Genomic DNA, 10,217 nt, shown 5'->3' on the forward strand with positions numbered 1-10,217 from the left:
TTCCGAACTAATTGCGCGAATAGAAAACCCCATAACCGCACCTTGGCAGTGCTCACAATTGTATAACTTTACTGCTTTATGTTTCCTCTGTGGAGAAAAAGGTATTTCACCATGGAGTATGAGGCAAGGCTGCAGTCTTATCTCTATTCAAATGAGACCTCTGTGTCCTTGGAAAGAGCTGCAACATACTATCAAGTTTGCCTTTTTTTTTACTCATGTGACAAACAGGAGTTTGGTATGTACTTGGCCACTCTTGAAGTTCAGGCATTGAGCCGATTCTACGCCCTCCTGTGGAAGAGTTTGGTAGTGAAGCAGGAGTTTGTCCTCTTCTTCATCACACTGGGCCTGACATGTCCCTGTGTGTGAAGCCCCTTTCAGAGTACACACATAATCTTAATTTGACTTCATAATTCTTCTACAACCATCACAAACAGTTACAAATTGTGACTGGCAGAAGTTGGTAGAGGGGAAGGCATGGGCATTATCATTCTACTAACATTTTTGAAAGTAAAATTGGTGCATTGTTTCTCCTCCCTCTGGATTTTGCTCCTCCTTTCTTCTCTGGGGAAACACTGGACATATGGCGGGGTTAACAGGTTTGTGTTGCTATAGTAACAGCCCTTTGAATAATAATTATATCTGTGAGTTATGAAATGGAAAAGAAAAAAGTGTCACCCCTGTCTATGAACATTTCATGAGAGCGTTACTGGCTAAGATTTTGGTTTGGTGATTTAAAGTGTTCTGTGTACTGACCTCAGGCCAGTTTAAGTATGAATGAGTGAGAGCAGCAATACATCCTACCTGTTGGAGAGGCAATGACACTGTTGTGCGTTTAAGAGCTCAGGCTTTGTGGCAGTGACTCATAATGCTTGCGTCACAACGCCTACATCTCTCTGTGCTTTCTTTGTGTGTAAAGGTGCATATCTAGGTTTGCTGCATGAACATTACAGCGTGGGGAAATCTAATGTCCCTGTTTGCTGAAGCGCATGCAGACACATCTTTTGACAACAGGTCCAGCTATAAGTCGTCCTGCCAGCAGGAGGTACACCCCGGTCTCTCTCATTTTTAGCCCTGCTGGAAACCCGTCGCTGATGCATTAGTTCCACTTTAAGCAAGTCATGCTCTATTTCTGGAAAGTATAGTCGTGGATTTCCTGGGGAGGAGCCGTTCCCTGTGAAGAAGCCATTCATTCATATACATAACCCACCGGGGGAGGGCTCCTTCCATGACGCACAACATATACGCACATAGCATAATGTTTATGAATGTGTAAACCTTTTGAGCTTCTTCTGTGGAAATGAGGCACACAGTAAGAGAGAAAGACAGGATCCTTCTTTCTCTCCCTGTCAGATTGACATGTAAAGCTGACCTAGCAGATCTAAAAGAAAGACAAACATGCAAATAGAGCAGTGTGGGGGTTACTATGGTCGGTTGGGGGACAATATCCACTACATTTATTTAGTAGATGTAGTAAAAAGGTAAAATTGAGTAAAAATGAGTTAAAGGTGGGGTAGGTAAGTTAGAGAAACCGGCTCGAGATACACTTTGTGTTATATTCCATGGAATGCTCTTAACATCCAGATAGCAATGAATATCTGAAGTGCTTTGACAAAAAATCCATAAAAAAATGTCATCTGTGGAAGCCAGCACGACCAATTATTTTAGCCGGCCTGGCTAAAATAACTGGATGGCCTACCTGCCTGTCAGCCTTCCATCAGTGCACAAACTTATCTCGTGCTCTCATTGGTCATGTGCACGTTCGTGTGTGTTGGAGGAGGGGCTCTGTAAGGAAGTGGCAGATTTTTTCCGGCTGTGTATTTTCAGATCCTAGCGCACTCGAGCTGGTTTCTCCAAAATTACCTACCCCACCTTTTAAAGGAGAAATAATATACACATTTTCAGGTTCATGGTTTAGGGCATGCAGGTATGTTTAAATGATTTAATTTTAGTCAGTTTAGATTAATTGAATCGGTCTCTAACGCTCAGTTGTAGAGCCTGTCTCTTTAAGCCCCCCTCCAGCAAGAGTACAGTCCGCTCTGATTGGTCATTGTTCCAGGTTCTTCCACATCTGTGAACTCTGTGTCTCTGCATCGTTATTGCAGACGGGGGGGATGACACTGTAACAAAACTTTGTCCTTGAAAATGCATCGTTTTTACATCACTACCTTATCAAAGTCCTGGCCTTGTTGGCACAGCTTCTGTAGACAAAGTGAATTAAACATAATGTTTTCTTTGTGGAACAGGATAACTTATCAATATGAACCCTTCATGAATAGATATACTTCACACATACATTTTTTCCCACCTATTTTGAATGTGGGAAAACACACTGGCTGCTCTGAAATCGTCACAATGCCTCATAACCATCTGGAGCGAACATTCTATTTTGAATAAATGTATTGGTAGAAGTTGCACAACATACTTTCATTTATATCGACGATGCTAAGTAATAATAGTACTTTAATTCCACAGTGTCGCAGAGAAGGAAAACACACTTTCATCCAAATATTAACTGGACTTAATCAGCCATCATGCGTTTGTTTAGAGGTTATCATTTTATAGCAATATCTAAAAGAGTTAAGGTATTGTAATTTGCTATGTCGTTTTAGCCTAGAACAAGAACTTGTAAATGCTGGGCCTCAGACACCAGCATGTAGTCTCAAAGTGTGGAACAAACAGGCCTAAGAATATTTCGGCACCAGCTGCCATTGTCTTCATGAACACATTCATTAACAGTTCTTGCCTGCAATACTCTGTCACTGTTCTCTGCTGGTTGTTTAGTTTAGTAATGAACACATTGACTTACAGGAACTGTCAAGAGACTCACTCCAATTCGTGCATGCATTACATTACATTACATTACATTGCATTTATCTGACGCTTTTATCCAAAGCAACTTACAATAAGTGCATTCGACCAGGAAGATACAACCTTGAAGAAAACAGAATCATATAAGTACATCAGGTTTCATAGAGCTAAAACATTTCAAGTGCTACTCAACTGGCTTTAGATAAGCCAGCCCTTTGTTAGTATATAAGTGCTTTGTTAGTAATTCTATCGCTCGAAGTGGAGTCTAAAGAGATGAGTTTTCAGTCTCCCCCGGAAGATGTGTAAGCTTTCTGCTGTCCTGATTTCAATGGGGAGCTCATTCCACCATTTTGGAGCCAGGATAGCAAACCCACGAGTTTTTGCTGATGGGAACTTGGGTCCCCCTCGCAGTGCGGGTGCAGCGAGCTGTTTGGCTGATGCAGAGCGAAGTGCACGTGTTTAACCATGTCCTGGATGTAGGAAGGGCCAGATCCATTCGCAGCATGGTATGCAAGTACCATGCAGACTCATAAATGTTTGTGTAACTGGAAGACGTCCAGGACTATGTTCATGTTGATGTCAGTCATAACTGTAACCCTGAATACTGTTCAGTACTCTGTCGTTAGTCATAGTTTAATGATGGCTTGTCCAAACAGGTGAGAAACAGAGGAGGGGCTGACTAACAGCAACAGTAATTCAACATAACTTGATCCTCATCTAAATAGCAATTTGCACACTTTTTCTTATGACAGAGACAATTGTTATTTACATATACAAATGTAATGCATGTATATCGTGCAACCATCTGTGCACCAAACGATCCAAAAGATGCAATAATGGTTGTTATGCAATTCCTTTCAAATTCCAGCTTATTCATGCTGGCATCTGCAGTCATATGAGTCATTATTGAGGATTCTGATGAACAAGAACAATAAAAGTTGTGCTTCTACACCACCAGGCTAGGAAGAGAAATGTTGAGGATTTCCTGTCCACAAGTCATATTTCCTCCAAAGATTTGCAAAGGATAAGAAAGATGGCTGCAGTTCAATCAAGCCAGTCATAACTTTCTAAACGTTGTGTCTGTGTGTCTTATTTATTAAAGGGGCCAAAATTGAGCAAAGCTACGCAGTCAGTCAACCTCCATTCATAGATTACAGATGTTTGTGGAATTTGAACAACTGCCTGCTTGCCTGCAAAATACGGTTAAATGTGTGTCTACTTTCTTTCAATATAACTTTAGTATGACCAGATCATGCAGGTGCTTACCATATTGTTTCTAACTTGTCTAATGTTCCACCGGCACATATTTCTAAGTTTAAATATCCTTGTAGGCCTTGCAGAATGAGGTCACAGATCTGGAAAGATTGCATAACCAATGGCAGCCTCCCAAACATGTCTTACAAAGTTCTGCTGTTAGTCAATGAGACAATAATGACTTGTTCTCTGGCTAGATTAACACAGGAACAAACAAATTACACCTCTAGCCCCACATAACACTATTAGTGTTTCTATATTTAACTGATTCGGAAAACGTCCATCCAGGCCATGTAGTGATCACTACTTAATTCTCTTTTCCTCTTGTAAATCCTGTCTATTCATGTTGTAAAACACAGCCCTGACATACGTAGAGCAGACAAGTCCAAGCAGAGAAGGTCAGAGGTCAGAATCAACTTCTCTAAACCACTGAGGCAGAGGACTTTTGACCCTTCACTCCTTCTTCTGGCCTTTAGGTGGACTGCTGGATTGTGTGTGTGTGTGTGTGTGTGTGTGTGTGTGTGTGTGTGTGTGTGTGTGTGTGTGTGTGTGTGTGTGTGTGTGTGTGTGTGTGTGTGTGTGTGTGTGTGTGTGTGTGTGTGTGTGTGTGTGTGTGTGTGTGTGTGTGTGTGTGTGTGTGTGTGTGTGTGTGTGTGTGTGTGTGTGTGTGTATCCTGACTTGCAACATACTCAGGAACAGCCTGCAGTGCTGTGAAGTCAGGCAGTGGGTAACGACAGGCGAGAATCTTCTGGTATGATACATTAGCTCAGATTGTGCATCAGTTACTGCTCATAAATTACACGCATGTTTCACTTGCAGTCTCTATAAAGTGAAATAAAATAAACATAGCTCCCTAACTGATTATTTCCTCTGGCATTCTATAGCCTGTAATCTTTTAGCCTGGGCACAACGACCTGTATTGTTTTACTCTGATATCCACGGCTCCGTCCTAATCCCCGCTCTCATCAGAGCCGCTGGCCTTTGGCTCTGCGGCTCTTCTCAGCCACAGTTTCCCTGAGCGGGCCCCTGGCGTCCTGCTCTCCGCCTGGCCCCGACCTTTAGCAACATACCAGAACACATAGCAGCCAGGACAAAGGGCAAATGCACACGACACATAGAGACACTCATATAGTACATACCGGCTCCTTGTTCCTGATGCACACGCTAATGCAAAGGTGTTCTCTGTGGCACAGGAAATATTGGATCTAGGTCTGTGACGTGCAAAGAGAATTATTTAGATTTAATAACTTGCAGTACATAACGCTCGGTTGCTGACAGTCACCTTCACGGTTTACAGGATCACATGAGCTGGGTTTGCCCTGGTTACCAGCTATAAGGGAATACTCTTGGAAAGAAACCCTTGGGACCAGTGGATAAAAGAAATCCACCCCACACATGTACATAGTAATTAAAACACAACAACAAAATGTCACATTCAGGAATGGAAAGTGTAATATATAGGACTGCACTATGAAGCTTATAACAACTAAAAAACTCATTTTTTAGCTGCTTTTAATTTTTCTGAAAGGCATACTTCACCCCCAAAATGACCATATTTATATCATTTACTGAGATCCAGTGTTACCTTTCATTATTAAAGATACTAAGGTTGCGGTCGGATAATCCAAAAATAAGCTCCTAACATCTAACCCTATCGTCTATTCCTTGACCTCTGAGTGAAACGTCACGGGGTTAAGGGATAGTGGATAGGAGAATTCAAAAGGATTTAGGAGAAGAGACTGCGGTACTTTAGAGAATCCGACTGCACTTTCACTATCGGACGTGTTTATGATGCGCCAGCGGACGTCATAAATGTGCGTCTGCTGCTGTGGGGAAACTATGGAAACTACAGTTTTCTATACAGCAGACTACAACATGGATTTTTAATAAGAACAAGGGACTACTGTAAACTCATCTAGAGACTCTGCACCGTGCTCTGATGCTGTTGTTTTATGCTTTATGAATGTGGACAACAGAGAAACATATTCATCATGACCAAAGTTGGAATTGAAATAAAAAAGGAAAGTGAAACTTATGCTCGTCACCCTCTCCCTCCGGTCCACATTAATACAAATGATCCCAATACGTATGATTGTATGAAAAGATCTTAAAATAAATACAAATGTATTTATTATTAACGTTAGTCCTTAACACCTATCACTGTGTGTATCACCATTCAAACATCTTTCAAAAGTTGAACAAACCCCACACAGCTCAGTGAAATGTTGACTTTATTTTTATCATTTCAGTAAAACGTTCATATTTCTCTTTTTGATTATAATACTGATGAACGTTCAAAACAAAGCACTTTGGCAGCTTACCACATATGTTTTTAAAATGCTTAATAAGCACCGTAACTTTCATGATATAATTTCTCAATCATAATCGTTTGTGTCCGTGAACTGTTGTGTGACGGCAAATGCTGCGGCTGAAAGGCATTGTGGGGCAGAATTTTCTCCTCTCCTTTCGTCAAGGGGGGTCCAGTAAGCTAAAGGAGGTTATAAAGGAAGTTTGAAACCTCCTTTCCTATCATGTAGAAAATTCGAACGGCACTTATCATGGCTGCCACTGAGGGACTTCCGGGTCATTTCACTCGGTTAGGAAGGTTCCTAAGCTAAATGGACTATTTGACTGCAGCCTAACCTTTTCTGCCATGTCTCCATCCTTAGTAAAGAATCAAAAAGGGGAAAAAGTCTCTAATTAAAGTTAAGATAGGCAGCAAAAGTACATCAACTTCTCAAACGCGTACATTTTCACAAAAACGTAAAACATTTAAAAACACTTAAGTGTGTTTGAGAGGGCTGGATAATGAGACCTGGATTATACTGCAAGCATTTATTTGAGAGTTTGTAAAAAGATGTGAATTTATTTTCTGCTGTATTTTAATGTGGACTATTCACTTAAATTCATTAAGGCTTTTGTCCTTTTTTTGAGTCATCCTTTAATGTTGAATCATGGGAGAACAAATTATAGGTAACATGGGCTAACTATTGATATATAGATGGTAATTTTGAGGGTGAAGTATAATCTTTGTATTTATGGTTAAAAACATTATTGAGAGGATGCATCTCTGTAGCTTGTACACATAGAACAACACCTACTGATTCCTGGAGCCCAACAGGTGTCTGTGGTAATTGACAGTGTAGTTTTGATGAGACAGTGAGAAAGACGAGACAAATCCTCCTGCGCCCCTGCTGGGAGCTAATCGAGCTTATTGACCTGATAGACCCAGCACAGACATGTACGTCATTCTACTCCTTTCCTTCAACTAGAGCTCAAGCCACTATTAGGAAATCCAGGTCTATTACTCTAACACCTGACATTCATTTAATAACATTTTATCATCTAATTTGTGTCAATGCAAAAATAAACAAGTAAAATTGGTAAAAACATTAAGGCTTATGTCCAAAACTGCATTGTGTGAATTTGAGATAAAAAATGCATAAAACCATTTTACAGCTAACACTATGAGTCCTCAAAGTTTTGTACAGAAAACATTACAAAAGTCACTTTTTTCTCTCCCAGTTTTATGTATTGTACTTTCAACTTGTTCTTTATCAATTACCTGTTGCAGTTATTATGTAATCTACCCATCACATGCTAAATATAGAAATTCAAATAGTTGAATAACATGTTCTGCAGCTGTTATTTAACCTGCTACATAAGTGCTGTTAGCCAGCTTAATTACCTTAATGGAATTGCTCTGTCTTAGGGTTATATTGTCTCTTGCAGTATCGACTGCGTGTTCCTATTTTCCCAGTACAGCACACGCCTATTAAGTCACCCTCTTATGAAATCCTGCCTATGCTACAGTCATTACTCATAGTTCTAAGTAGTTTTATGCTGTGATCAGGCTATTTGATGCCACTATATTGAGCTTTTCTGCTGGGCAAAAAATTTGAGAATGAAGAAGGATATTGAGTGTGGCCAAAGGACCTTAGTAAAGGACCTTAGTATTTCCCCAAACAAGCCGGTTTAATCTGTTGGTTGGAACAGGTCAAGGGATTAGACGTGTACTGTTTTGCAGCCATCCTGTCTGACCTTAATACACTTAACCCAGTCCTTAAACCAAATCGTCTACCTGTTTAGAATCAGATGTATAAAGCTTCAAAAAGAGGCAGAGACCAGCCTGTGTTATCTTTGAGCTCTGGAGCTAAGCCAAGTTATGGGAATAATGCATCAATCCTTACTGTATCAGAGGCCATTGTTACACTGCATGACTAAACACAAACCCAGTGAACTTTGAAGTCTCTGCTCACACTGCTGGAAAAGATTATCCACACAAAGGCCCTGTTTCAAATGTAATGTCATTTCTTAATGTAAGGATGATAACTCAAGTAACCAGACGTTGGAGCATAAAGGCGAGCAGACTTTGTGAAGGATGGCTTTAATGTTGATCATGTGCTCTCAGAGAGCAAGTGGGGGCTGGGCTGCTCTTCATGAGCCACTATTGACAATTTCCTCAAGTATTCGTGAGATGCACACAGAGAGGAACACTCCCAGACACACATGCACATTGTAACTCACACACACGCTCACTCACACACACGCTCACACACAATCACTTTTTCCATCCTAGTAAGGTTGTCGAATGCTGCTAAAATCAAAGGTCAGTCTGCTCTCACATGGGTGCTGCATGTGGTTTGCAGACACACAGACGGTACACTTTCATGCAATTCATCTTCTCACTCCGTCTGTCTTAGTATAAATCCTATGCTTTTGTTCGCAACCTTTATCCTTTGAAGGATGTGATTAATGAGGCCGTTGGTAGTTTGATGCGTGCTACACTGGTTTATACAATTGTAAAAATCCTTCTTTCCTTCATTCTTTCTTTCCAAAAAGAATTCTAGTTAAAGCTGTTGCCTGCTTAAAACACCTTAAAGCTGCCTGTGGTCATGGGCATGCATCCAAAGGAGGACTCCAGAGGATAGGTTCAACCACCTAAAATTAGAGGAAGCTTGTAGGCGTTCTACATTCAGTCCTAAAAGTAAGAAGGAAATGGCAAAATAATCTTCTTTATAGTAGAACTTTACAATCCTTTATGTCATGCAGATTGTTTCAGCTTCAGCATATGTTACTTCGTTGTTTATTTACATGTATACATTGAAGTGATTTCTGTTCACGTTTTGATCGTGATTATGACATTTTTTACAGTAGAATTTGAGCATGTGGTGGGAGTTGGCTTTAATAAGTGTATTTTGTGTTTACGCAAGAACCACAGTTAAGCCGCATTGACCTCTGTTGTGATGACTGTGGGAGAGGCTTTTTGTTGTTACACGATAAAGAAAAGCAGCACAATGTTTTTACCTTTATATATGAATGTGCCAACATTATGCCTCCATATATTACTGAACTGTATCCAAAAAAGAGCCAATGTTTGCTGCTCCTCTCTGAGTGTTAATAAGCAGCAGTAGCTTGGAAACCCAAGACGGCCCCACGTTCACCAGTCTTCCTCTGCCTCTCTGTCTTACACGGGATTAAGTTGTCAGGTTACATTGAACTCTGAGCGTTCTCCACTCAGACAAAACCGTTGGTGCAGACCGTCCAGTTATTTATAACTCTGTTGAGTAAGCTTCCACTCGCTACAGCCCACTCCAGCACATAGACATGTATGGGCCTCTGTGTTTAACTTTATGACATATACTCCACTCATCAAAGTGCTTTTTATTTACTACATACGCTCTTTTGCCAACATGTGTGATACTTTATGTCCTTGTCCTACATCATTTAAATAAGATTGTCTGACAACTCAGACTTTCCAAAGAATTACATAATGGGCCTTCACTCAAGAGCACCAGACTGACAAGAGCACATTTACTGACGTCACCCCACCCACACACACACAGACACACACGTAGTGAATTAGCAGCGAGGGCAGCAGATTGCAGAAACACAATACGAGTCCTCGGTCCTCTTTGTTACAATATTCTCCGTCCCACTCTCTCTGCATTTTCCACTTTCGTTCTCTTTTGCTTCGCAGCCCACCTATCTGGAACTTCAGTCTATTTTAGGAGCGCAGTGCCGGCCAAGTATCGGCTGTAATGTGTAGAACACATCATGAGTAGGGTCCCTTTGAGACAGGATGCATACTGGGTTAAGCAGCACAGTGAGTGGGTGTAGGATGCTTTGTTTCATCTATCAATCCCTGGCTCTA

Source organism: Notothenia rossii, assembly GCF_949606895.1.
Source record: "Notothenia rossii genome assembly, chromosome: 4".
NCBI lineage: Eukaryota > Metazoa > Chordata > Actinopteri > Perciformes > Nototheniidae > Notothenia > Notothenia rossii.